The sequence below is a fragment of the Ranitomeya imitator genome, unplaced genomic scaffold (genome assembly GCF_032444005.1).
Source record: "Ranitomeya imitator isolate aRanImi1 unplaced genomic scaffold, aRanImi1.pri SCAFFOLD_222, whole genome shotgun sequence".
NCBI lineage: Eukaryota > Metazoa > Chordata > Amphibia > Anura > Dendrobatidae > Ranitomeya > Ranitomeya imitator.
Window position 1 is genome coordinate 55,914 of NW_027193821.1, and position 26,212 is coordinate 82,125.

The 26,212-nt window shown below is 48.2% G+C and overlaps 1 long non-coding RNA gene across 1 annotated transcript; it reads left to right on the forward strand.

The window, feature by feature from the left end:
• The first annotated feature begins 12,550 nt into the window (after positions 1-12,550).
• Positions 12,551-18,798, forward strand: LOC138654356 (uncharacterized). Its single transcript, XR_011316231.1, has 3 exons — positions 12,551-12,590; positions 15,881-15,924; positions 18,731-18,798. It is a non-coding gene; the product is annotated as an uncharacterized lncRNA (long non-coding RNA).
• Positions 18,799-26,212: the final 7,414 nt, after the last annotated feature.

Consider the following 26,212-nt stretch of genomic DNA (forward strand, 5'->3'; position numbering starts at 1 on the left):
CTTCAGCTCCAATTTGTTTTATTTTACCAAGGGTAGCAGGAGAAACTGGACCCCAAAAGTTGTTGTACAATTTGTCCTGAGTACGCTGATACCCCATATGTGGGGGTAAACCACTGTTTGGGCGCATGGGAGAGCTTGGAAGGGAAGGAGCGCCGTTTGACTTTTCAATGCAAAATTGACAGGAATTGAGATGGGACGCCATGTTGCGTTTGGAGATCCACTGATGTGCCTAAACATTGAAACCCCCCACAAGTGACACCATTTTGGAAAGTAGACCCCTAAGGAACTTATCTAGAGGTGTGATGAGCACTTTGACCCACCAAGAGCTTCACAGAAGTTTATAATGCAGAACCATAAAAATAAAAAATCATATTTTTTCACAAAAATTATCTTTTCGCCCCCAATTTTTTATTTTTCCAAGGGTAAGAGAAGAAATTGGACCCCAAAAGTTGTTGTACAATTTGTCCTGAGTACGCTGATACCCCATATGTGGGGGTAAACCCCTGTTTGGGTGCATGGGAGAGCTAGGAAGGGAAGGAGCGCCATTTTACTTTTCAATGCAAAATTGACAGGAATTGAGATGGGACGCCATGTTGCATTTGGAGAGCCACTGATGTGCCTAAACATTGAAATCCCCCACAAGTGACACCATTTTGGAATGTAGACCGCCTAAGGAACTTATCTAGAGGTGTGATGAGTACTTTGACCCACCAAGTGCTTCACAGAAGTTTATAATGCAGAGCCGTAAAAATAAAACAAAAATTTTTTCCCACAAAAATTATTTTTTAGCCCCCAGTTTTATATTTTCCCGAGGGTAACAGGAGAAATTCGACCCCAAAAGTTGTTGTCCAATTTGTCCTGAGTACGCTGATACCCAACATGTGGGGGGGAACCACCATTTGGGTGCATGGGAGGGCTCGGAAGGGAAGGAGTGCCATTTGGAATGCAGACTTAGATGGACTGGTCTGCAGGCGTCACATTGCGTTTGCAGAGCCCCTAATGTACCTAAACAGTAGAAACCCCCCACAAGTGACCCCATATTGGAAACTAGACCCCCCACGGAACTTATCTAGATGTGTTGTGAGAACTTTGAGCCCGCAAGTGTTTCACTACAGTTTATAACGCAGAGCCGTGAAAATAAAAAATCTTTTTTTCCCACAAAATTTATTTTTTAGCCCCCAGTTTTGTATTTTCCCAAGGGTAACAGGAGAAATTGGACCCCAAAAGTTGTTGTCCAATTTGTTCTGAGTACGCTGATACCCCATATGTTGGGGTAAACCCCTGTTTGGGCACACGGGAGAGCTCGGAAGGGAAGGAGCACTGTTTTACTTTTTCAACGCAAAATTGGCTTGAATTGAGATCGGATGCCATGTCGCGTTTGGAGAGCCCCTGATGTGTCTAAACAGTGGAAACCCCCTAATTATAACTGAAACCCTAATCCAAACACACCCCTAACCCTAATCCCAACAGTAATCCTAACCACACCTCTAACCCTGACACACCCCTAAACCTAATCCCAACCCTATTCCCAACCGTAAATGTAATCTAAACCCTAACCCTAACTTTAGCCCCAACCCTAACTGTAGCCTTAACCCTTGCCCCAACTCCAACCCTAACCCTAGCCCTAAACCTAGCCCTAACCCTAATGGGATAATGGAAATACATTTTTTAAATGTTTCCCTAACTAAGGGGGTGATGAAGGGGGGTTTGATTTACTTTTATAGCGGGTTTTTTAGCGGATTTTTATGATTGGCAGCCATCACACTAACACATTTTGAGAACTATAATTTCTCCATATTTTGGTCCACAGAGTCATGTGAGGTCTTGTTTTTTGCGGGACGAGTTGACGTTTTTATTGGTAACATTTTCGGGCACGTGACATTTTTTGATCGCTTTTTATTCCGATTTTTGTGAGGCAGAATGACCAAAAACCAGCTATTCATGAATTTCTTTGGGGGGAGGCGTTTATACCGTTCAGCGTTTGGTAAAATTGATAAAGTAGTTTTATTCTTCGGGTCAGTACGATTACAGCGATACCTCATTTATATAATTTTTTTATGTTTTGGCGCTTTTATACGATAAAAACTATTTTATAGAAAAAATAATTATTTTTGCATCGCTTTATTCTGAAGACTATAACTTTTTTATTTTTTGGTTGATGATGCTGTATGGCGGCTCGTTTTTTGCGGGACAAGATGACGTTTTCAGCGGTACCATGGATATTTATATCCGTCTTTTTGATCGTGTGTTATTCTACTTTTTGTTCGGCGGTATGATAATAAAGCGTTGTTTTTTGCCTCGTTTTTTTTCTTTTCTTACGGTGTTTACTGAAGGGGTTAACTAGTGGGCCAGTTTTATAGGTCGGGTCGGTACGGACGCGGCGATACTAAATGTGTGTACTTTTATTGTTTTTTTTATTTAGATAAAGAAATGTATTTATGGGAATAATATTTTTTTTTTCATTATTTGGGATTTTTTTTTTTTTTTTACACATTTGGAAAAATTTTTTTTTACTTTGTCCCAGGGGGGACATCACAGATCGGTGATCTGACAGTTTGCACAGCACTCTGTCAGATCACCGATCTTACTTACAGCACTGCAGGCTTCACAGTGCCTGCTCTGAGCAGGCACTTGGTAAGCCACCTCCCTCCCTGCAGGACCCGGATGCCGCGGCCATCTTGGATCTGGGCCTGCGGCAGGGAGGGAGGTAGGAGACCCTCGGAGCAACGCGATCACATTGTGTTGCTGCGGGGGTCTCAGGGAAGCACGCAGGGAGCCCCCTCCCTGCACGATGCTTCCCTGTACCGCCGGCACACCGCGATCATGTTTGATCGCGGTGTGCCGGGGGTTAATGTGCCGGGGCAGTCTGTGACCGCTCCTGGCACATAGTGCCGGATGTCAGCTGCGATAGGCAGCTGACACCCGGCCGCGATCGGCCGCGCTCCCCCCGTGAGTGCGGCCGATCGCGCTGGACGTACTATTCCGTCCATGGGAATTAAGGCCCACCCCACATGGACGGAATAGTATGTCCAATGACAGAAAGGGGTTAAGCGAATAAAAACTTAGATGGAAGGAGTGCTTCGTTAATGAATTAATGACTGCACTGTAACACTTTTGTGTGATTCTTGGTTTTAGGAGACAATGATTTTGGCAGCAGAGGATTTGGAAGATCAGGTAATGTTCCATGTCTTTTCCAGTAATATAGGCTGGATGTGAGGCTGGTAACTCCCAGTAATATAGGCTGGATGTGAGGTCTGTTTCTCCCAGTAATATTGGCTGGATGTGAGGTCTGTGTTTCTCTCCCATTAATATAGGTTGGATGTGAGGTCTGTGTGTCCCCCCAGTAATATAGGCTGGATGTGAGGCCTGCAACGCCCAGTAATATAGGCTGGATGTGAGGTCTGTGTGTCTCCCAGTAATATAGGCTGGATGTGAGGTCTGTGTGTCTCCCAGTAATATAGGCTGGATGTGAGGTCTGTGTGTCTCCCAGTAATATAGGCTGGATGTGAGGTGTGTCTCCCAGTAATATAGGCTGGATGTGAGGCCTGTGTGTGTCTCCCAGTAATATAGGCTGGATGTGAGATCTGTGTGTCTCCCAGTAATATAGGCTGCGGACTCTACCGCAAATTTTAACCTAGCCTTAGATGGTGGCGCGAGGGCATGGCCACTGCTCCTATTCCCATGGGGCTGTTAGATGAGTGCATGGTGGCACGAGTGCATGGCCACTGCTGTATTCCCATAGGGCTTTTAGAGTCCCATTAGCGCACAGTCGTCCTTTTGCTCTTAGAGCGCCCCAAGAGATTTCCAAGGAATTCCACATTAACAATTTTCTACTTTTTAGGTGGCAGTAGTGGTTTCAGAGGCTGGAGAGGCCATGGGAGAAGAGGTAAGGCCTCACTCCCCTCATTTTAGTGTCTTCCCCGTTGCAGCAGTCATTCATGAACTTGCTGTAAACTAAAAATATTTAATTTTTGATTATAAAAAATTAATTGACCACAGAAATATAAACACACGAGATAAATGAGGAAATATAAGTATTTTTACATTATGCACAAATAAGGCAACGATGTAATACTGACTGTACAAACTGCAGTATTAAAAACTGCCTAATAGAAATACAATAATTTCCTGGTGGTCAAAATAAACAAAAACTGAATCCATAAATATGGAGACGATAGATAATTGGTGTGGAAAATCAAAAGTAGCAAAATGACAAGTCGTCCAACCCCAGCACGTTTTTTGCCATCGTTCTTCTCAAGCATTTGTCAATTATAATAGTATCTCCCCACTGAGGGGCAGCCCAGTCCTCCCTTTGTTATTGGGATGTATAATATGGCTGCTCTATAGTATCTCACCACTGAGGGGCAGCCCAGTCCTCCCTCTGTTATTGGGGTGTATAATATGGCTGCTCTATAGTATCTCACCACTGAGGGGCAGCCCAGTCCTCCCTCTGTTATTGGGGTGTATAATATGGCTGCTCTATAGTATCTCACCACTGAGGGGCAGCCCAGTCCTCCTCCTGTTATTGGGGTGTATAATATGGCTGCTCTATAGTATCTCACCACTGAGGAGCAGCCCAGTCCTCCCTCTGTTATTGGGGTGTATAATATGGCTGCTCTATAGTATCTCACCACTGAGGAGCAGCCCAGTCCTCCCTCTGTTATTGGGGTGTATAATATGGCTGCTCTATAGTATCTCCCCACTGAGGAGCAGCCCAGTCCTCCCTCTGTTATTGGGATGTATAATATGGCTGCTCTATAGTATCTCCCCACTGAGGGGCAGCCCAGTCCTCCCTCTGTTATTGGGATGTATAATATGGCTGCTCTATAGTATCTCACCACTGAGGAGCAGCCCAGTCCTCCCTCTGTTATTGGGATGTATAATATGGCTGCTCTATAGTATCTCACCACTGAGGAGCAGCCCAGTCCTCCCTCTGTTATTGGGATGTATAATATGGCTGCTCTATAGTATCTCACCACTGAGGAGCAGCCCAGTCCTCCCTCTGTTATTGGGATGTATAATATGGCTGCTCTATAGTATCTCACCACTGAGGAGCAGCCCAGTCCTCCCTCTGTTATTGGGGTGTATAATATGGCTGCTCTATAGTATCTCACCACTGAGGGGCCGCCCAGTCCTCCCTCTGTTATTGGGGTGTATAATATGGCTGCTCTATAGTATCTCACCACTGAGGGGCAGCCCAGTCCTCCCTCTGTTATTGGGATGTATAATATGGCTGCTCTATAGTATCTCACCACTGAGGAGCAGCCCAGTCCTCCCTCTGTTATTGGGGTGTATAATATGGCTGCTCTATAGTATCTCACCACTGAGGAGCAGCCCAGTCCTCCCTCTGTTATTGGAATGTATAATATGGCTGCTCTATAGTATCTCACCACTGAGGAGCAGCCCAGTCCTCCCTCTGTTATTGGGGTGTATAATATGGCTGCTCTATAGTATCTCACCACTGAGGGGCAGCCCAGTCCTCCCTCTGTTATTGGGGTGTATAATATGGCTGCTCTATAGTATCTCACCACTGAGGGGCCGCCCAGTCCTCCCTCTGTTATTGGGGTGTATAATATGGCTGCTCTATAGTATCTCACCACTGAGGGGCAGCCCAGTCCTCCCTCTGTTATTGGGATGTATAATATGGCTGCTCTATAGTATCTCACCACTGAGGAGCAGCCCAGTCCTCCCTCTGTTATTGGGATGTATAATATGGCTGCTCTATAGTATCTCACCACTGAGGAGCAGCCCAGTCCTCCCTCTGTTATTGGGATGTATAATATGGCTGCTCTATAGTATCTCACCACTGAGGAGCAGCCCAGTCCTCCCTCTGTTATTGGGGTGTATAATATGGCTGCTCTATAGTATCTCACCACTGAGGAGCAGCCCAGTCCTCCCTCTGTTATTGGGGTGTATAATATGGCTACTCTATAGTATCTCACCACTGAGGAGCAGCCCAGTCCTCCCTCTATTATTGGGGTGTATAATATGGCTGCTCTATAGTATCTCACCACTGAGGAGCAGCCCAGTCCTCCCTCTATTATTGGGGTGTATAATATGGCTGCTCTATAGTATCTCACCACTGAGGGGCAGCCCAGTCCTCCCTCTGTTATTGGGATGTATAATATGGCTGCTCTATAGTATCTCACCACTGAGGGGCAGCCCAGTCCTCCCTCTGTTATTGGGATGTATAATATGGCTGCTCTATAGTATCTCACCACTGAGGAGCAGCCCAGTCCTCCCTCTGTTATTGGGGTGTATAATATGGCTGCTCTATAGTATCTCACCACTGAGGAGCAGCCCAGTCCTCCCTCTATTATTGGGGTGTATAATATGGCTGCTCTATAGTATCTCACCACTGAGGAGCAGCCCAGTCCTCCCTCTGTTATTGGGGTGTATAATATGGCTGCTCTATAGTATCTCACCACTGAGGGGCAGCCCAGTCCTCCCTCTGTTATTGGGGTGTATAATATGGCTGCTCTATAGTATCTCACCACTGAGGGGCAGCCCAGTCCTCCCTCTGTTATTGGGGTGTATAATATGGCTGCTCTATAGTATCTCACCACTGAGGAGCAGCCCAGTCCTCCCTCTGTTATTGGGGTGTATAATATGGCTGCTCTATAGTATCTCACCACTGAGGGGCCGCCCAGTCCTCCCTCTGTTATTGGGGTGTATAATATGGCTACTCTATAGTATCTCACCACTGAGGGGCAGCCCAGTCCTCCCTCTGTTATTGGGGTGTATAATATGGCTGCTCTATAGTATCTCACCACTGAGGGGCAGCCCAGTCCTCCCTCTGTTATTGGGATGTATAATATGGCTGCTCTATAGTATCTCACCACTGAGGAGCAGCCCAGTCCTCCCTCTGTTATTGGGATGTATAATATGGCTGCTCTATAGTATCTCACCACTGAGGAGCAGCCCAGTCCTCCCTCTGTTATTGGGGTGTATAATATGGCTGCTCTATAGTATCTCACCACTGAGGGGCAGCCCAGTCCTCCCTCTGTTATTGGGGTGTATAATATGGCTGCTCTATAGTATCTCACCACTGAGGGGCCGCCCAGTCCTCCCTCTGTTATTGGGGTGTATAATATGGCTGCTCTATAGTATCTCACCACTGAGGGGCAGCCCAGTCCTCCCTCTGTTATTGGGATGTATAATATGGCTGCTCTATAGTATCTCACCACTGAGGAGCAGCCCAGTCCTCCCTCTGTTATTGGGATGTATAATATGGCTGCTCTATAGTATCTCACCACTGAGGAGCAGCCCAGTCCTCCCTCTGTTATTGGGATGTATAATATGGCTGCTCTATAGTATCTCACCACTGAGGAGCAGCCCAGTCCTCCCTCTGTTATTGGGGTGTATAATATGGCTGCTCTATAGTATCTCACCACTGAGGAGCAGCCCAGTCCTCCCTCTGTTATTGGGGTGTATAATATGGCTGCTCTATAGTATCTCACCACTGAGGAGCAGCCCAGTCCTCCCTCTGTTATTGGGGTGTATAATATGGCTACTCTATAGTATCTCACCACTGAGGAGCAGCCCAGTCCTCCCTCTATTATTGGGGTGTATAATATGGCTGCTCTATAGTATCTCACCACTGAGGGGCAGCCCAGTCCTCCCTCTGTTATTGGGGTATATAATATGGCTGCTCTATAGTATCTCACCACTGAGGAGCAGCCGTCAGTGCTATATAATATGATTACAATATATTAACCCCTTCATGACCAAGCCTATTTTGACCTTAAAGACCTGGCCGTTTTTTACAATTCTGACCACTGTCCCTTTATGAGGTAATAACTCAGGAACGCTTCAACGAATCTTAGCGGCTCTGAGAATGTTTTTTCGTGACATATTCGGCTTCATGTTAGTGGTAAATGTAGGTCGATAATTTTTGTGTTTATTTGTGAAAAAAATGGAAATTTGGCAAAAATTTTGAAAATTTCGCAATTTTAAAATTTTGAATTTTTACTCTGTTAAACGAGAGTTATGTGACACAAAATAGTTAATAAATAACATTACCCACATGTCTACTTTACATCAGCGCAATTTTGGAAACAAAATTTTTTTTTTTTGCTAGGAAGTTGTAAGGGTTAAAAGTTGACCAGCGATTTCTCATTTTTACAGCACAATTTACAAAACCATTTTTTTTAGGGACCACCTCACATTTGAAGTCAGTTTGAGGGGTCTATATGGCTGAAAATACCCAAAAGTGACACCATTCTAAAAACTGCACCCCTCAAGGTGCTCAAAACCACATTCAAGAAGTTTATTAACCCTTCAGGTGCTTCACAGCAGCAGAAGCAACATGGAAGGAAAAAATGAACATTTAACTTTTTAGTCACAAAAATGATCTTTTAGCAACAATTTTTTTATTTTCCCAAGAGTAAAAATAGAAACTGGACACCAAAAGTTATTGTACAATTTGTCCTGAGTACGCCGATACCCCACATGTGGGGGGGAACCACTGTTTGGGCGCACTACAGGGCTCGGAAAGGGAAGGAGCGCCATTTGACTTTTTCAATGAAAAATTGGCTCCAATCTTTAGCGGACACCATGTTGCGTTTGGAGAGCCCCTGTTTGCCTAAACATTGGAGCTCCACCACATGTGACCCCATTTTGGAAACTAGACCCCCCAAGGAACTTATCTAGATGCATAGTGAGCACATTGAACCCCAGGTGCTTCACAAATTGATCCGTAACCATGAAAAAGTACTTTTTTTTCACAAAAAATTTATTTTGGCCTCAATTTGTTCATTTCCACATGGGCAACAGGATAAAATGGATCCTAAAATTTATTGGGCAATTTCTCCTGAGTACAGTGACACCTCACATGTGGGGGTAAACCACTGTTTGGGCACACGGCCGGGCTTGGAAGGGAAGGAGCGCCATTTGACTTTTTGAATGAAAAATTAGCTCCAATTGTTAGCGGACACCATGTTGCGTTTGGAGAGCCCCTGTGTGCCTAAACATGTGAGCTCCCCCACATGTGACCCCATTTTGGAAACTAGACCTCCCATGGAACTAACCTAGATGTGCGGTGACCACTTTAAACCCCCAAGTGCTTCACAGAAGTTTACAACGCAGAGCCGTAAAAATAAAAAAATAATTTTTCTTTCCTCAAAATGATGTTTTAGCAAGCAATTTTTTATTTTCACAAGGGTAACAGGAGAAATTGGACCCCAACAGTTGTTGCCCAGTTTGCACTGAGTATGCTGGTACCCCATATGTGGGGGTAAACCACTGTTTGGGCACACGTCGGGGCTCGGAAGGGAAGTAGTGATGCTTTGAAATGCAGACTTTGATGGAATGGTCTGCGGGCGTCATGTCGCATTTGCAGAGCCCCTGATGTGCCTAAACAGTAGAAACCCCCCACAAGTGACCCCATTTTGGAAACTAGACCCCCCAAGGAACTTATCTAGATATGTGGTGAGCACTTTGAACCCCCAAGTCCTTCACAGAAGTTTACAACGCAGAGCCATGAAAATTAAAAAAAAAAAACATTTTTCTTTCCTCAAAAATGATGTTTTAGCAAGCAATTTTTTATTTTCACAAGGGTAACAGGAGAAATTGGACCCCAATAATTATTGCCCAGTATGTCCTGAGTACGCTGATACCCCATATGTGGGGGTAAACTACTGATTGGGCACACGTCGGGGCTCGGAAGGGAAGTAGTGGCGTTTTGAAATGCAGACTTTGATGGAATGGTCTGCGGGCGTCACGTTGCATTTGCAGAGCCAATGATGTGCCTAAACAGTAAACCCCCCCACAAGTAACCCTATTTTGGAAACTAGACCCCCAAAGGAACTTATCTAGATATGTGGTGAGCACTTTGAACCCCCAAGTGCTTCACAGAAGTTTATAACGCAGAGCCGTGAAAATAAAAAAATAATTTTTCTTTCCTCAAAAATTATGTTTTAGCAAGCAGTTTTTTTATTTTCACAAGGGTAGCAGGAGAAATTGGACCCCAATAGTTGTTGCCCAGTTTCTCCAGAGTATGCTGGTACCCCATATGTGGGGGTAAACCACTGTTTTGGCGCACGTCTGGGCTCGGAAGGGAGGAGCACCATTTGACTTTTTGAACGCAAGATTGGCTGGAATCAATGGTGGCGCCATGTTGCGTTTGGAGGAGACCAGCAGAGCAAAGTGTATGCATACAAATTGGGATCACCACATAAATATAGAAAATATACAAAAGTATCTTTATTTATTTGTGGAACACAACACAAAAACATAAAAACATTTAAAAACCCCTAATAAGACCTGGGGTAACGGGTCCATACAAATAACAGATAAATGCCATAATGGAACATACAACACTGCACAGCAAATATACATAAAGAAACATTACAATAAGAAAGGACACAAACCCATTGTCCATTTAGAGATTCAGAGAGGATAAGCTATGGTGTACTCTAACCCACAAACCTATACCATAATAGGCAAGCCATATGAGTAACAAGCAATACAAAGGTCACTATGTGTGACTCCACGAGGTGGTCTGATCCAAAAAGTACCAGACCCCACTAGTACACCGGGGGATATATGCCCCAATCCTGTGATCTTACCCTATCTAGAGATAAGGCTGGTAGTACAGCTTCTGGAAAATGGGTTCGTGGGCTTAATGAGCTGTGCGGTTGCAGAGACCCCTGATGTGCCTAAACAGTGGAAACCCCTCAATTCTAACCCCAACACACCCCTAACCCTAATCTCAATTCTAGCCATAACCCTAATCAACTCTAGCCATAACCCTAATCACAACCCTAATCCCAACACACCCCTAACCACAACCCTAACCCCAACACACCCCTAACCCTAATCCCAACCCTAACCATAATCCTAACCCTAATCCAAACCCTAACCCCAACACACCCCTAACCACAACCCTAACTCCAACACACCCCTAACCATAACCCTAACCACAAGCCTAATCTTAACCCTATTTCCAACCCTAGCCCTAATTCCAACCCTAACTCTAATTCCAACCCTAACCCTAAGGCTATGGGCCCATGTTGCGGATTCGTGTGAGATTTTTCCGCACCATTTTTGAAAAATCCACGGGTAAAAGGCACTGCGTTTTACCTGCGGATTTACCGTGGATTTCCAGTGTTTTTTGTGCAGATTTCACCTGCGGATTCCTATTGAGGAACAGGTGTAAAACGCTGCGGAATTCGCGCAAAGAATTGACATGCTGCAGAAAATACAACACAGCGTTCCCACGCGGTATTTTCCGCACCATGGGCACAGAGGATTTGGTTTGCCATAGGTTTACATGGAACTGTAAAGCTGATGGAAAACTGCTACGAATCCGCAGCGGCTAATCCGCAGCGGGTCCGCAGCCAAATCCGCACCGTGTGCACATAGCCTAATTCTAAGGGTATGTGCACACGATGCGGAAAACGCTGCGGATCCACAGCGTTTCCGCTGCTGCGGGTCCACAACAGTTTCCCATGAGTTTACAAAAAACGCTGCGCACATGCTGCGGAAAAAACTGTGCGGAAACGCAGCGGTTTACATTCCGCACATTTCACTTCTTTCTGCGAATTCCGCAGCGGTTTTACAACTGCTCCAATAGAAAACCGCAGTGAAATCCGCAGAAAAACTGAGGTAAATCCGCGATAAATCCGCAGCGGTTTTGCACTGCGAATTTATAAAAACTGCTGCGCAAAAATCCGCAGAGGACCAGAATACGTGTGCACATTCCTAACCCTAACAAAATTTTTTCTTTATTTTATTATTGTCCCTACCTATGGGGGTGATAAAGGGGGGGTCATTTACTTTTTTTTTTTTATTTTGATCACTGTGATAGGTTTTATCACAGTGATCAAAATGTACATGGAACGAATCTGCCGGCCGGCAGATTCGGCGGGTGCACTGCGCATGCGCCCGCCATTTTGGAAGATGGCAGTGCCCAGGGAGAAGACGGACGGACATCGGGAGGCCCGGTAAGTATAAAGGGGGGAGATCAGGGCATGGGGGGGAGGAGGGCGTCGGAGCATGGGGGTGTGGCATCGGAGCACCGGGGTAGCGGGCAGGAGGACGGGGGAGCGGAGCACAGGACGGAGGGGAGCAGAACATATATCGGAGGGCTGGGGGGGCGATCGGTGGGGGGGGGGGGGTACACCAGTGTTTCCAGCCATGGCCGATGATATTGCAGCATCGGCCATGGCTGGATTGTAATATTTCACCAGTTTTTTAGGTGAAATATTACAAATCGTTCTGATTGGCAGTTTCACTTTCAACAGCCAACCAGAGCGATCGTAGCCACGGGGGGTGGGGGTGAAGCCACCCCCCCTGGGCTAAACTACCACTCCACCTGTCCCTGCAGATCGGGTGAAATTGGAGTTAACCCTTTCACCCCTTCTGCAGGGACGCGATCTTTCCACGACGCCACATAGGCGTCATGTGTCGGATTGGCACCGACTTTCATGATGCCTACGTGGCGTCAAAGGTCGGGAAGGGGTTAAGCGAATAAAAACTTAAATGGAATGAGTGCTTCGTTAATGAATTAATGACTGCACTGTAACACTTTTGTTTGATTCTTGGTTTTAGGAGACAATGATTTGGCAGCAGAGGATTTGGAAGATCAGGTAATGCTCCTGTCAGGGTCGTCACGACAATACCCTTCCTTCACCAGTCATTCCAAATCAGATTATGTGAGCATTGGTACCGGATAAGAATGATTCAGACAAAGGCTGGTTCAATCTCATTGCATGCTCGTACTTCCACACGTAGTGGCAACGTCACAGCAACTGACTTTATTTCCTAATACACAACATTATATGATCTATTGGGGGAAGGTGTGCAGAGGGTGGGGTTAGGCGGGGTTTAAGCAATGTATCTAGTATTCAGTCTTTCTGGTTGGCTCTGACATCATCTGATGGATCTTCCCTTCTCCACGTCGCTTTAAGTATCATTTCAAGAGAAATGATACTTGGCTTCTGGAATGTGTAACTTGCTTCTTTAGCAGAATCAGAATTTAGGGCAAAGGTGAATACTGGCAGCCATGTTAAATACAGTTACATTTGCATTAGCAAGCATAAAGGGGAAAAACTTATTGTTTCACAGCATAAGAATACATAAAAGTACAAAAGAGTTTAAAGATATATATTTTCACCTTGACACTCCATGTCTTTCCAGTAATATAGGCTGGATGTGAGGCCTGTAACTCTTATTAATATAGGCTGGATGTGAGGTCTGTGTGTCTGTCCCAGTAATATAGGCTGGATGTGAGGTCTGTGTGTCTCTCCCAGTAATATAGGCTGGATGTGAGGTCTGTGTGTCTCTCCCAGTAATATAGGCTGGATGTGAGGTCTGTGTGTCTCTCCCAGTAATATAGGCTGGATGTGAGGCCTGTAACTCCCAGTAATATAGGCTGGATGTGAGGTCTGTGTTTCTCCCAGTAATATAGGCTGGATGTAAGGTCTGTGTGTCTCTCCCAGTAATATAGGCTGGATGTGAGGCCTGTGTGTGTGTCTCCCAGTAATATAGGCTGGATGTGAGGTCTGTGTCTCTCCCAGTAATATAGGCTGGATGTGAGGTCTGTGTCTCCCAGTATTATAGGCTGGATGTGAGGCCTGTGTGTGTCCCCCAGTAATATAGGCTGGATTGTTATGGACCTGGTGGTTAGGAGCACCCGGAACGACCTGATGGTTAAACTCTCACAGGACAAGCTCTGGGAAGTGGGAACTCTGCTGACTGCAACCCCTAATCCTATCACACAACTAGAAATAGCCGTGGAGCGAACCTAACTCGGCCTAGACGCCTCTTCACAGCCTAAGAGCTAACTAGCCCTAGAAATAGAAAATAAAGCCTACCTTGCCTCAGAGAAATTCCCCAAAGGAAAAGGCAGCCCCCCACATATATTGACTGTGAGTTAAGATGAAGTCACAAACACAGAAATGAAACAGGTTACAGCAAAGGGAGGCCCGACTTACTAAACAGACAGAGGATAGGAAAGGTATCTTTGCGGTCAGCACAAAAAACTACAAAAGACCACGCAGAGTGTGCAAAAAGACCTCCGCACCGACTCACGGTGCGGAGGTGCCACTCTGCATCCCAGAGCTTCCAGCTAGCAAGGCAAAATCATTATAGCAAGCTGGACAAGAAAGCAATGAACAAATAATTAACTAGCAGGGACTTAGCTTCTGCTGGAGTAGACAGGTCACCAGAAAGATCCAAGAGCGAACTGAACCAGTACAAGAACATTGACAGCTGGCATGGAGTAACGATCTGAGTGGAGTTAAATAGAGCAGCCAGCCAACGAATAAACTCCATCACCTGTGGAAGGAACCTCAGGAGCAGCAGCTCCACTCACAGCCACCAGAGGGAGTCCATGAACAGAACTCGCCGAAGTACCATTCATGACCACAGGAGGAAGTTCGATAACAGAATTCACAACACTGGATGTGAGGTCTGTGTGACTCCCAGTAATATAGACTGGATGTGAGGTCTGTGTGTCTCTCCCAGTAATATAGGCTGGATGTGAGGCATGTGTGTCTCCCCCAGTAATATAGGCTGGATGTGAGGTCTGTGTGTCTCCCAGTAATATAGGCTGGATGTGAGGTCTGTATGTCTCTCCCTGTAATATAGGCTGGATGTGAGGCCTGTAACTCCCAGTATTATAGGCTGAATGTGAGGTCTGTGTTTCTCCCAGTAATATAGGCTGGATGTGAGGTCTGCGTGTCTCTCCCAGTAATATAGGCTGGATGTGAGGCCTGTGTGTGTCTCCCAGTAATATAGGCTGGATGTCAGGTCTGTGTCTCCCAGTAATATAGGCTGGATGTGAGGCCTGTGTGTGTCTCCCAGTAATATAGGCTGGATTTGAGGTCTGTGTGTCTCCCCATAATATAGGCTGGATGTGAGGTCTGTGTGTTTCCCAGTAATATAGGCTGGATGTGAGGCCTGTGTGTGTCTCCCAGTAATATAAGCTGGATGTGAGGCCTGTATGTCTCTCCCAGTAATATAGGCTGGATGTGAGGCTTGTATGTCTCTCCCAGTAATATAGGCTGGATGTGACGCCTGTGTGTGTCTCCCAGTAATATAGGCTGGATGTGAGGCCTGTATGTCTCTCCCAGTAATATAGGCTGGATGTGAGGCTTGTATGTCTCTCCCAGTAATATAGGCTGGATGTGACGCCTGTGTGTGTCTCCCAGTAATATAGGCTGGATGTGAGGCCTGTATGTCTCTCCCAGTAATATAGGCTGGATGTGACGTCTATGTGTCTGTGCTGAGGGCTCACAACATAATCCGCAAACATTGGCCACTCCTGAACAAAGCTTACCCCAACATCCAGATTTTCAGGAATCCACGACTCATGTGCACCAGACGCCCTAACAACATACGTGACACTGTTGTAAAGGCGGATCTAGGATCCGTCAAAACCACATCTACCAGAACCCTCAGTGGACAGAGAAGGACTGGTACCTTCCCATGCCTCAGTTGCATGAGTTGTTCAAACGTCATCAAGGGCAACGAGGTAGTCCATCCACGCACGGGCAAATATTATCCCATTAAGGACTAATATACATGCGAGTGCAATTTTGTCGTGTACATCATTAAGTGTCCTTGTGGCCTACTATATGTGGGCGAAAGAACTCAAGCCATTAGGGATCGTATCTCAAGCCGCAAATCTACAATCAGATGTGACAAATTATGGTTACCCCTTCCTGCCCATTTCAAGGAAGCTAAATATAACGTGGCCCAACTCAGGTTCCAGATAATAGAGAAAGTCCCAAGACCAAGGAGGGGCGGGAATCATATTAAGCTGTTGAAACAGCGCGAAACATATTGGATATGTACTCTTGACACTCTTCATCCTAGGGGTCTCAACCATATATAGATTGGTTAATATAATAAAAACTCTAATTTTTTCTCCTAGATCAATTGAGTTCATAGTCACAACCGATGTGCGTAGCCGAGATGGTAAGATGAACCACTCCTTATTCTGCCCCCCCCCCTCCCTCCCCACATCTTTCCTATGCTTTTTTTCTATGCTTTTCTATGCTTTTTTTCCCCTTTTATTTAGTTTATTTGGTTTGGACTCCTACGTGTATGCTCGATTTATTTCATTTGTTGCAAATCAGTTCTATTAATTTATTCTCTTTATTTGATCTATACTTCATCCATGTATTTTTTCATTTACCATTTGATTTTTTCATTTCATTATTTAATTACTATTATTATTTTTTATTAATATTTTTATTCTTCTGTATCCCGTTTTTTCATTCTGTACTTTTACGCATTACCCTGTGATTTTGCATATTTGTTTGATTAATTATTTCCATTTATCTTTGAGTCCACGCTTTACATATCATGTTCCCTAAATGTCATCATTTACTTGTTCCATTCTGTGTATCCATCAGTCATCCTTTATTATTTACCTCTCTTCCAACACCCACATCCACCTATCCATGTTTACTCTTCTCTTCCTATCCTTGTGTCCCATCATCTACATACTGCCTTTTCCACACTCCTCTCGGCAACGATTCACCATGCAGCCTCCCTATGCATGCGGCCCCTCCTCTTCCCTGCTCTTACCACATACACTAAGTCACCGCGTCAGCCCGCCCTCCACTTATGTTGCCATGGTTACGCATATACTAGCCCATTACACAGACGCACACACCGTCGCTGGGCTTCTGCGCATGCGCCGGCGTTCATCTGGACTTCCGGTCACCTGACCGGCCGATGCGCTATAAGGCAGTGAGCTCTGCTGACTGGCGCTACCTCCTTCTTCTTGGGCGCACACCAGCCAGCCCTCCCACTTTGCCACCAACGTCGGCTTTTTCAGCCACGATCTCAGGCACCGCGTGACTTTCCTGCTGTAAGCTCAGCTACTGTTGAGATAAGTACCGTTCCTTTTTTACTTCCCACTATACTTACCTTGCCTTGCAGCTTCCTTTATCTTCAGCATAAATATCTACCTCAAGGCTACAGTTTATCCCAACGTGGTAATTACTACACTTTATTGGTTACCACCACTCATAGTGATATATACTACTGGCTATTGAACCCGTTCTACGCCCGGGTGGCAAGCATTTATATTGGTATATGGTCTCCATCATGTGCTGCTGCCATCCTGCGCCCGTTCTGTCATGTGCTGCTGCCATCCTGCGCCCGTTCTGTCATGTGCTGCTCCCATCCTGCGCCCCCGTTCTGTCATGCGCTGCTGTCATCCTGCGCCCGTTCTGTCATGTGCTGCTCCCATCCTGCGCCCATTATGTCATGCGCTGCTGCCATCCTGCGCCCGTTCTGTCATGTGCTGCTGCCATCCTGCGCCCGTTCTGTCATGTGCTGCTGCCATCCTGCGCCCGTTCTGTCATGTGCTGCTGCCATCCTGCGCCCGTTCTGTCATGTGCTGCTGCCATCCTGCGCCCGTTCTGTCATGTGCTGCTGCCATCCTGCGCCCGTTCTGTCATGCGCTGCTGCCATCCTGCGCCCGTTCTGTCATGTGCTGCTGCCATCCTGCGCCCGTTCTGTCATGTGCTGCTCCCATCCTGCGCCACTATTGTATTATATGCCCCCGTATGCTGCTGCCATATAAAAAAAAAATACCATACTCACCTATCGTCCGGCTCCACTGCAGGTGTGTCTTCAAGAAAATGGCGCCGGAAAGCGCGGACTGCGCAGGCGCCGATTCCGGCAGCAGGAATCGGCGCCTGCGCAGTCCGCGCTCTCCGGCGCCATTTTCTTGAAGACACACCTGCAGTGGAGCCGGAGTGTGTGTTCAAGAAAATGGCGCCGGAAAGCGCGAACTGTGCAGGCGCCGATTCCGGCAGCAGGAATCGGCGCCTGCGCAGTCCGCGCTTTCCGGCGCCATTTTCTTGAACACACACTCCGGCTCCTCTGCCTGTGACTGGACTCTGTCACAGCAGAGGAGACGGAGCCGCACGCAGCGCTGGAACGGAGGACAGGTGAATATACTTACCCTCCCTCCTGGCGCGTCCACGGTCCCTGACTCTCCGGTGGAGATCGCGGTATGCGTTCAGTGCTTACGCATACTGCGATCTCCTGGGAGCGTCACTCTGTGGGGGCCAGACTGCGCCGGCGCTTGCGCCTATGCAGTCTATAAAGGCTTCGGACAGAGTGACGCTCCCAGCGTTATATTATAGATGTTCTGAATCTCTTCCATATTACCCTCTCTTTTAGTGGTACCACCATTCATCATACCCTAGCCACAGGAATTATTTATGTCTCTCCAAGCTGGGCACTAGTGTAAGTTTTTTCCATATCACGCTTTTACCTTTCACCCTTCCCCCCTTTTTTTCCTTCTCTCCCTCCTCTTCCCCATTCCACCACATCATATGACACCTATTGGATACAAGACTATCCCATTATGGGGTGCTTACGATTCATGTTTTTTTGTTATCCCTAACAGTACATACCTAAACAATGTTTCTCTTCTCCCTGATGGGATTATACAAATACGATTAATACTTTATTGCAACGGTATGTCCTCTTTTGTACTTTTGCCACACATTCTTCCATCTAACTACGTGTACATTATGGTTATTTTCGTTTTTTTTTTCCTTTTTTCCTATTCTCGGCATGCCCACACACCCTATTATAAAAGTGATTTGTTCCAACACCTAACTATGATCAGTACATGGTCTGCTTCACTTATGCACTTTTTCCATGACATGGCTCAATTTCTTTGAATATATGTATATATTTTTACCTGGCTGTATATATTGTATTTTTATGTATATATTTCTTTCATTTTTTTCAGCGACATTGTGATCAAGGCCACAGAGTGGCCGAAACGTTAAATTACCTGTCGCTTATAACCTGTTAAATTAATAAATTTCACTTGAAGCAAAATCCGCTCTGAGTGCAGTGATTATTGACTTTGCTGTTTATGGGATCCCTGAATCCGTTCACCAGCACCATACAATCTACCCTAAGTTGTGTGCCAGCTAGCCGTTTCTTCTCCCAGTAATATCGGCTGGATGTGAGGTCTGTGTGTCTCTCCCAGTAATATAGGCTGGATGTGAGGTCTGTGTGTGTCTCCCAGTAATATAGGCTGGATGTGAGGCCTGTATGTCTCTCCCAGTAATATAGGCTGGATGTGAGGTCTGTGTGTGTCTCCCAGTAATATAGGCTGGATGTGAGGCCTGTGTGTGTCTCCCAGTAATATAGGCTGGATGTGAGGTCTGTGTGTCTCCCAGTAATACATGCTGCAGACTCAACCGCAAATGTGAACCTAGACTTAGATGGTAGCGCGAGGGCATGGCCACTGCTCCTATTCCCATGGGGCTGTTAGATGAGTGCATGGCCACTGCTGTATTCCCATAGGGCTTTTAGAGTCCCATTAGCGCACAGTCGTCCTTTTGCTCTCAGAGGGCGTTCCAAGGAATTCCACATTAACAATTTTCTACTTTTTAGGTGGCAGTAGTAGTTTCAGAGGCAGGAGAGGCCATGGGAGAAGAGGTAAGGCCTTACTCCCATCATTTTAGTGTCTTCCCCGCTGCAGCAATCATTCATGAACTTGCTGTAAACTTAAAATATTTATTTCTCTATCACCTCTCACTGGGGGACACAGGAACCATGGGTGTATGCTGCTGCCACTAGGAGGCTGACACTATGCAAATAAGAAAGTTAGCTCCTCCTCTGCAGTGTACACCCCACCGACAGGAAGTAGGATATTCAGTTTAGCTTAGTGTCAGTAGGAGGTGGACACGGGTCTTTCATTAGACCCTTATCTACCTCAATGTGCGTCGTTTCTTTTCAGGTTTCCAGAGGGATACAGGGTGAACAGTCACGCCTGTAATCCCACAATAAGGACTATGAGTACGGCGTGTACTGCCACCCCGTATCCTCATAGATCCCTCAGCAGGACCATGATCCTAGCACACAAGCGTGCTCAGAAGTCCGGTTCTGGCTCCGTCCCCCACCCACTCGCCCACCAGAGCCTGTCGGTTGGAGGAGACGAGGACGTCCATCAGCTTGGACGTCTCATTCCTCTTCAGGTTAGTATCAGCGTCGGAAGTTGAGGTGAGTATTTCCCATCCCATCCCAAATCTTTCAATGGAGGTCTTACTAGGGGCTCCCAGATTACCTGGTCGTCGCTTGCACCCAGATTGCGCAGCACGACCCAGGATTATTGTTCCCATGCGGCATCTGCGGCCCCTCTGCCTTCTATTCCGGCACGCGGGGCCTTTACAGGCTGCCGCGCCGCTTCCTACGTTGCACTACTCTCCCCAGTGAGACAGCCCTGACAGGCTGTCGTGCCATTCTTCCTGCGGTGCGCTGCTCCGGCGCCGCAGTTTTAATGGGGCCGCACTTCCTTCTCCAGTGCGACAGCCCTGTCAGGCTGCCGCGCCGTGTCTCCCTGCGGCGCGCTGCTCCGGCGCCGCGGTTTTAATGGGGCTGCACTTCCTTCTCCAGTGCGACAGCCCTGTCAGGCTGCCGCACCGTGTCTCCCTGCGGCGCACTGCTCTGGCGCCATGGGTTTTCATGGCGGCCACTCCATCCTCTCCAGCGTGACAGCCTTGGCAGGCTGCCGCGCCGTTTTTCTAACTGCGGCGCACTGCTCCGGCGCCACAGCTCTCTCCTCCGGCGGTCGCTGGCCTGTAATTTAGGCCCCGGCTTCTGCCTGGGCCTACTTCCAGTGCCGCGCTTTGTCCACTTCCGCTTTCATCGGGTGGGCTTTCTCCTGCCCGACAATCTCTTTACTCCCCGCCCACCGGCGTCATCTTGGTGCTCCTGGGCCCATGACTTCTACGCCGCTGCTTGGCGCCACATCGCAGCAGGGCGCATGTTCCAGCGCCCTTTCAGAGGTCACCATCTGCGGTTCATCCAGACTGCAGCCAGGTCCTTTTTTCCCCAGCACATGCTGTCTCCGGCGGGGTCCCCTGCATCCTCCTTAGGTTGCCGTCTCATCGCTGGAGCCCTGGACCTGTGCCATGTTGCCGGTCGCAGCTACAGCTGGGAGCAGTCTACAGGACTCTACTATTACTGTGAGTAGCTCTGCTATGTAGTCTATTACTCCCCTCTCCTGTTCCCCTAACCTTCAGGCATCATTTAGTGGGTCTGTTCCCAGGCCTAATCCTATAAGGAGAGCGTTCCCGTCCTCCTGCTTCCTCTTGTCAGCTGCAGCAACTCTCTGTCCAGGAGTCTCTACCCCGGGTGAGACCGAGACCCATATCCCTGGGTGGGCTTTCCTTCTGTCTCAGTCTGGGGCGGACCTCACCAGGATGTCACGACCTTGGTGTCCGTGCCTGTCCGCAATTGCTAGTGGGTCACAGGATTCTCCGTCCAGCCTTGTTCTACTCAGGCCCCAAGAGATACAGAGCAAAATACTAGGTTCCTTTTTTCGGAGGGATACAGGGTGAACAGTCACACCTGTAATCCCACATTATGGACTATGAGTACGGCATGTACTGCCACCCCGTATCCTTATAGATCAGACAGCAGGACCATGATCCTAGCACACAAGCGTGCTTAGAGGTTCGGTCCCAGCTCCATTCCCCACCCACTCGCCCTCCAGAGCCTGTCGGTTGGAGGAGACCAGGACGTCCACCATCAGCGCCATGGACGTCTGACACCTTTCTTTCCCGCTCCATCTTGCCCTCCGGTCTGGACCGGTGAGATCCCTCTTCCTGATCCTCCTCTCTCTCGAGAGAGAGAAGGGCTTCCTCGGTCATGTTTGCAGAGGAAGTTTCAGACTTGGATAACCTTATTGTTGCAATCAACCAGATCCTAAGCATCATGGACACCTCTACGGAACCCGCAGAATAGGCGGTTTTCGTTTAGATGGTCAAACCACCTTCCAAGGTCGTTGCCCCACACACTGAATTTGTGGTGGTACTTGCCAGGGGAAATGCGAGCCATACCAGATGCTTTCAGACAGGGAAGCGTCTCAGCATCCTATATTCCTTCTCTCCTGAGCTCATCGCTAACTGGACTGATTCCTCGGCAGGAAGCGGACAATTCTGGACTAGTCAGTTCCCAGACTGTCTACCAACTTGGCATGGGTTCCAAGGATACAATTATAGAACCGCTGGATAAATCAGCCTTTGAAACGGCTGCTTCTACTTTGTGCCTCGGCCATTGCCTCTACCTGGGTCTCAAGGACCATAGATAGATGGACCAAACAGCCTTGTAAGAGCACCCCGGCTGGAGCTCCTCCGGGGTAGCTAGCCGACCTGACGGACCAGATTTCCTATGCAGGGAAATATTTGGTATCTGCCTCCCTAGATGCGCGGCTTGTGTAGCTCATGCATCCAGCAATATCGTGGCCATCCGACGGAATATTCGGCTCTACACACAGCAGGCGGACTTGTCTTCAAGAAGTCACTTACCGACCTCCCCTTTCAGGGGGCCTGTCTCTTTGGTTACATGCTGGAACAAATTATTAATGACGCCACGGGAGGCACAAGTTCCCTTTGTCCTTTCGCTGTTTTGCGGCGTCGTCGGAAGATTCCTCTAGCTAACACAGGCTGCTATCTCGTCTGGCTAGAGAAAAGGCTTCCTTTAAGCCTATCCCTTCCCAGCATTCCCGCAACTCCCATGGTTGGTCCACAAGGCCTAGACCTGGCAGATCTTCCTCAGCATAACTCGTGCTAACGGCCCAGCGTTTCTTCCAGTTTGGGCGGGCATCTCCTGCCTTTTTCAGGGATGTTTGGCTGGCTTCGGTGGAGGACGTTTAGATCAGGGAGGTGGTATCCTCTGGATACAAGATAGGGTTCGCTTCGCGGACCGGAATCGCTTCTTTGAATCCCGCCCTCTAAAAATCCTCCTCCGATCTCAGGTTTATTTGCGTCCATTACCTTCCTTCTTTGTTCGGAGGTTATTGTTTCCGTCCCACAGCAGGTACGCTTCACAGGTTTCTATTCAAACCTGCTTGTAGTGCCGAAGAAGAGCGGCGCAGTTCGACCCATTCTGTCTCTGAAGTTAGTGAACAGAAGGTTCCGCATGCAGCATTTCAGGATGAAGTTTCTCTGTTCAGTCCTGGTTTCCATGGATCCACAGGAATTCCTGTGCTCCATGGATATCCAAGATGCCTTGCTCCATGTCCTGATTTTTTTTGAGGATCAGGGGCCTAGTGCTCATTCCATACCTTGAAGTCATCCTCATCAAGCCTCTACCCCTCTCTCAGGCCCAGGAGGGTCTGACCATCGTCCTCAACTCCCTGTCCCGTTTCTGGTGGCTGGCCAACAGAACAAAGTCTTGTCTTGTTCCGAGTCAACGTCTCGTCCTCTTAGGCATGTTGTTTGACACCGCCAGGGGTTTTTCTTCTCAAGAAGCGGGCAATTCTCCATATGGAGTTCGCTCTCTGCAGGGCCCTCGGCTACCTTCCTTCCGTTCAGCTACGACGATCCTGTGATGCATGGTGACAGCTCCGTAAGCGTTCTCTTTTGCGCTGTTCCACTTGAGTCCACTTCAGCAGGCTATCCTTCCTCAGTGGGACACGTCTGTGCTGTCTCTGGACCCTCCAATCCGACTTTCCATCCGATTCTAATAGCCTCTCAACTGTGGCTGTCATCCTCTCTCATTCCCCATGTCCGGTCCTCCCCAAGGCAGGTGGTGACGACGGTCACCAGCCTTCCCGGCTGGGGTGCGTTTTCTCGCCATCCGTCATTGAAAGGGGCGTTGGTCGGAGCAAGAGTCCTCTCCGCCGATCGACACCCTTGAGATAGGGGCCTTTCTTCTATCCCTGAGTCACTGGGAAAGGCTTCTCAGAGGTCTGCCAGTCAGAATCCAGACGTCCAATGCCTCGGCTGTGGCTTATGTCAATCGCCAGGGAGGGAATCAGTGTAACAACTCTGCTGGCATCACAGCATGGCCTCTCATTTCTCACACAATCTTACCCACTGCTCCAGGCCATGATGTGGTTTCTGTTTCATGCCAGCTGCATATTCTGTCTCTCTGCTCTCTGCATGCTTCCTGGCTGTGTGCATAGGGGGCCGGCGCCTGAACTCTCTGGTTCTTATAGGAATCAGGTGCATCTGTCTAATCTGTTCCTGACCAATTACCAAGAGGCCTCCAGTATATAGTGCAGCTCCACCCAGTGGACTAGGCCTGTGCAATGTGTTAGCTCAGTTTGTGTTTAGCTGCTGAGTTTGCCATGCCTTGCTCTGAGTTACTCCCTCTCTGGAGGCTTTTCTCTGTGCTATTGCCTTGATCTTGTTGTCCGCCCTCCAGGAGGCAGAATATCCTGGTCCCTGTGTCTTTGTCCTTGTGTCTTTTTCCATTACCTTGTCTGTACTTAGTCTTATCTCGGTCTCCTTGTCTGTGGCTTCCTTCCCTGCTGTGTCTTTCCTTGTGTTCTCAGTCTGCTTACACTCCGCACTCTTGCGGCTCTGCCTGCTCTGTATCTTAAGGTACCGTCACATTCAGCGACGCTGCAGCGATCTAGACAACGATGCCGATCGCTGCAGCGGCCCTGCGCTTAGTAACCCGATGTTTACCCTGGTTACCAGTGAAGACATCGTTGAATCGGCGTCACACACGCCGATTCAGCGATGTCTGCGGGAGTCCAGTGACGAAATAAAGTTCTGGACTTTCTGCTCCGACCAACGATGGCACAGCAGGATCCAGATCGCTGCTGCGTGTCAAACACAACGATATCGCTAGCCAGGATGCTGCAACGTCACGGATCGCTAGCGATATCGTTGAGTGTGAAGGTACCTTTAGTGGCTTTACCGCTGCTCCTCACTCCTGCGGTTCTGCTCCATTCTGCTCTGCTCCGCTCGCGTTGCTGCACTAATCTCTTACTGCAGCTCCTCTCCGCAATCCTTGCGGTTCCACTCTGCTTAGCTTCTGCAGTATCTCTTGCTGCAGCTCCTCTCCACATTTCTTGTGGCTCTGCTCTGCTTAGCTTTTGTTGCTGTGCTATCTCTTGCTGCTCTACAGCTCCTATTCGCAGCCTTGCAGTTCTCTTCCAGTCTGAACAGGTCCCAACCTGTTCCCTCTTACTTCTTTCATACTACATTTCCGTATCTGCACCTCCTGTGTGAACAGGTCCTTACCTGTTCCTCCATATTACATTTCCGTTCTTGCACCTCCAGTGTGAACAGGTCCCTACCTGTTCCTCCTAACTATATATCCGTACCTGCACCTCCAGTGTGAACAGGCCCCTACCTGTTCCTTCATACACCACATCAACCAGTCCTGTGTTCTCTGCCGTGCCTTCCAAACCAGTGTTCCTGCCAGTCCTGCCGTCCTAGCCAGTCCTGTGTTTCCTGCCGTCCCTGCCAGCCCTATGTTCCTGCCAGCCCTGTGTTCTCTGCCGTGTCTCTGCCATGTCTCTGCCTGCCTTGTGTCTCAGCCCTGCCAGCCACTTCGTCTGAGTTTCAGCCGTGCTCTTCTGCCAGTCCTGCCTGATGCCCGCACCAATCCTGGTGTTCCTGTCTCCCAAGTGGGATCAGCAGCCACAGCCAGACATCACCCTGGAGTAGCACCTGGCAGCTGCCTGCTGCACAAGCCTGACCTCACCATCAGAGGCTCCAGTGAAAACCCAGGCAGCTGTCATAGTCACGCCTCTTCCAGGGTAGTCTGGTTTGTGGCACAGTGGGGCCACAAACCCCCCGAGCTCACGCCCACCAGTCAGGGCGTGAGCGTGACAATCAGTCTCTTGGCAATGGCGGAGGTATCCAAGATCCTCCTCTGGGCAGAGGCGACGGTTTCGGCACTATCCGCAGTGCATATCCCCGGCGTGGACAACTAGTCGCAGTGTTTTCTCTGCCGCGAAGGCCTTGCGGCAGGACAGGGGTCCCTGCTTCAGGAGGTCTTCCTTCCTCTTGTTGTGGATACCGATACTTTAACCATTCCTAGGTCGCTATTTGTACTTCCCTTTCTGTTCCTCCCTTCCCTTTCTTCCCAGGCTGTTGAAGATCAATGTGGAGGGGGTGCCGGTCATTCTGACCGCACCAGATTGGCCCAGAAGGTTCTGGTTCGCTGAGATCGTCCATCTCCTCGCGGACTCCCACTGGAGGCCCCCAGTCAGGTCAGATCTTCTGTTCCAGGGACCCATCTGCCGCAGACTTCTTGGTGGCTCAAGTTAACAGCTTTGCTGTTGAAACCTTCCATTTTGGCCGTTTTCTCTAGGCGGGACTTGATGCTGGCCTTGCCCTTAGTTCTCTGAAGGGTCAGATAGCAACCCTCTCCATCCTTTTTCTGAAGTCCCTTTCAGAGGTCCTTAGCTACTGGCTATCACGGTACGAAGATTTATATCCGTCCCGTTCTCAGATCAGAACTGTTCTTCAAG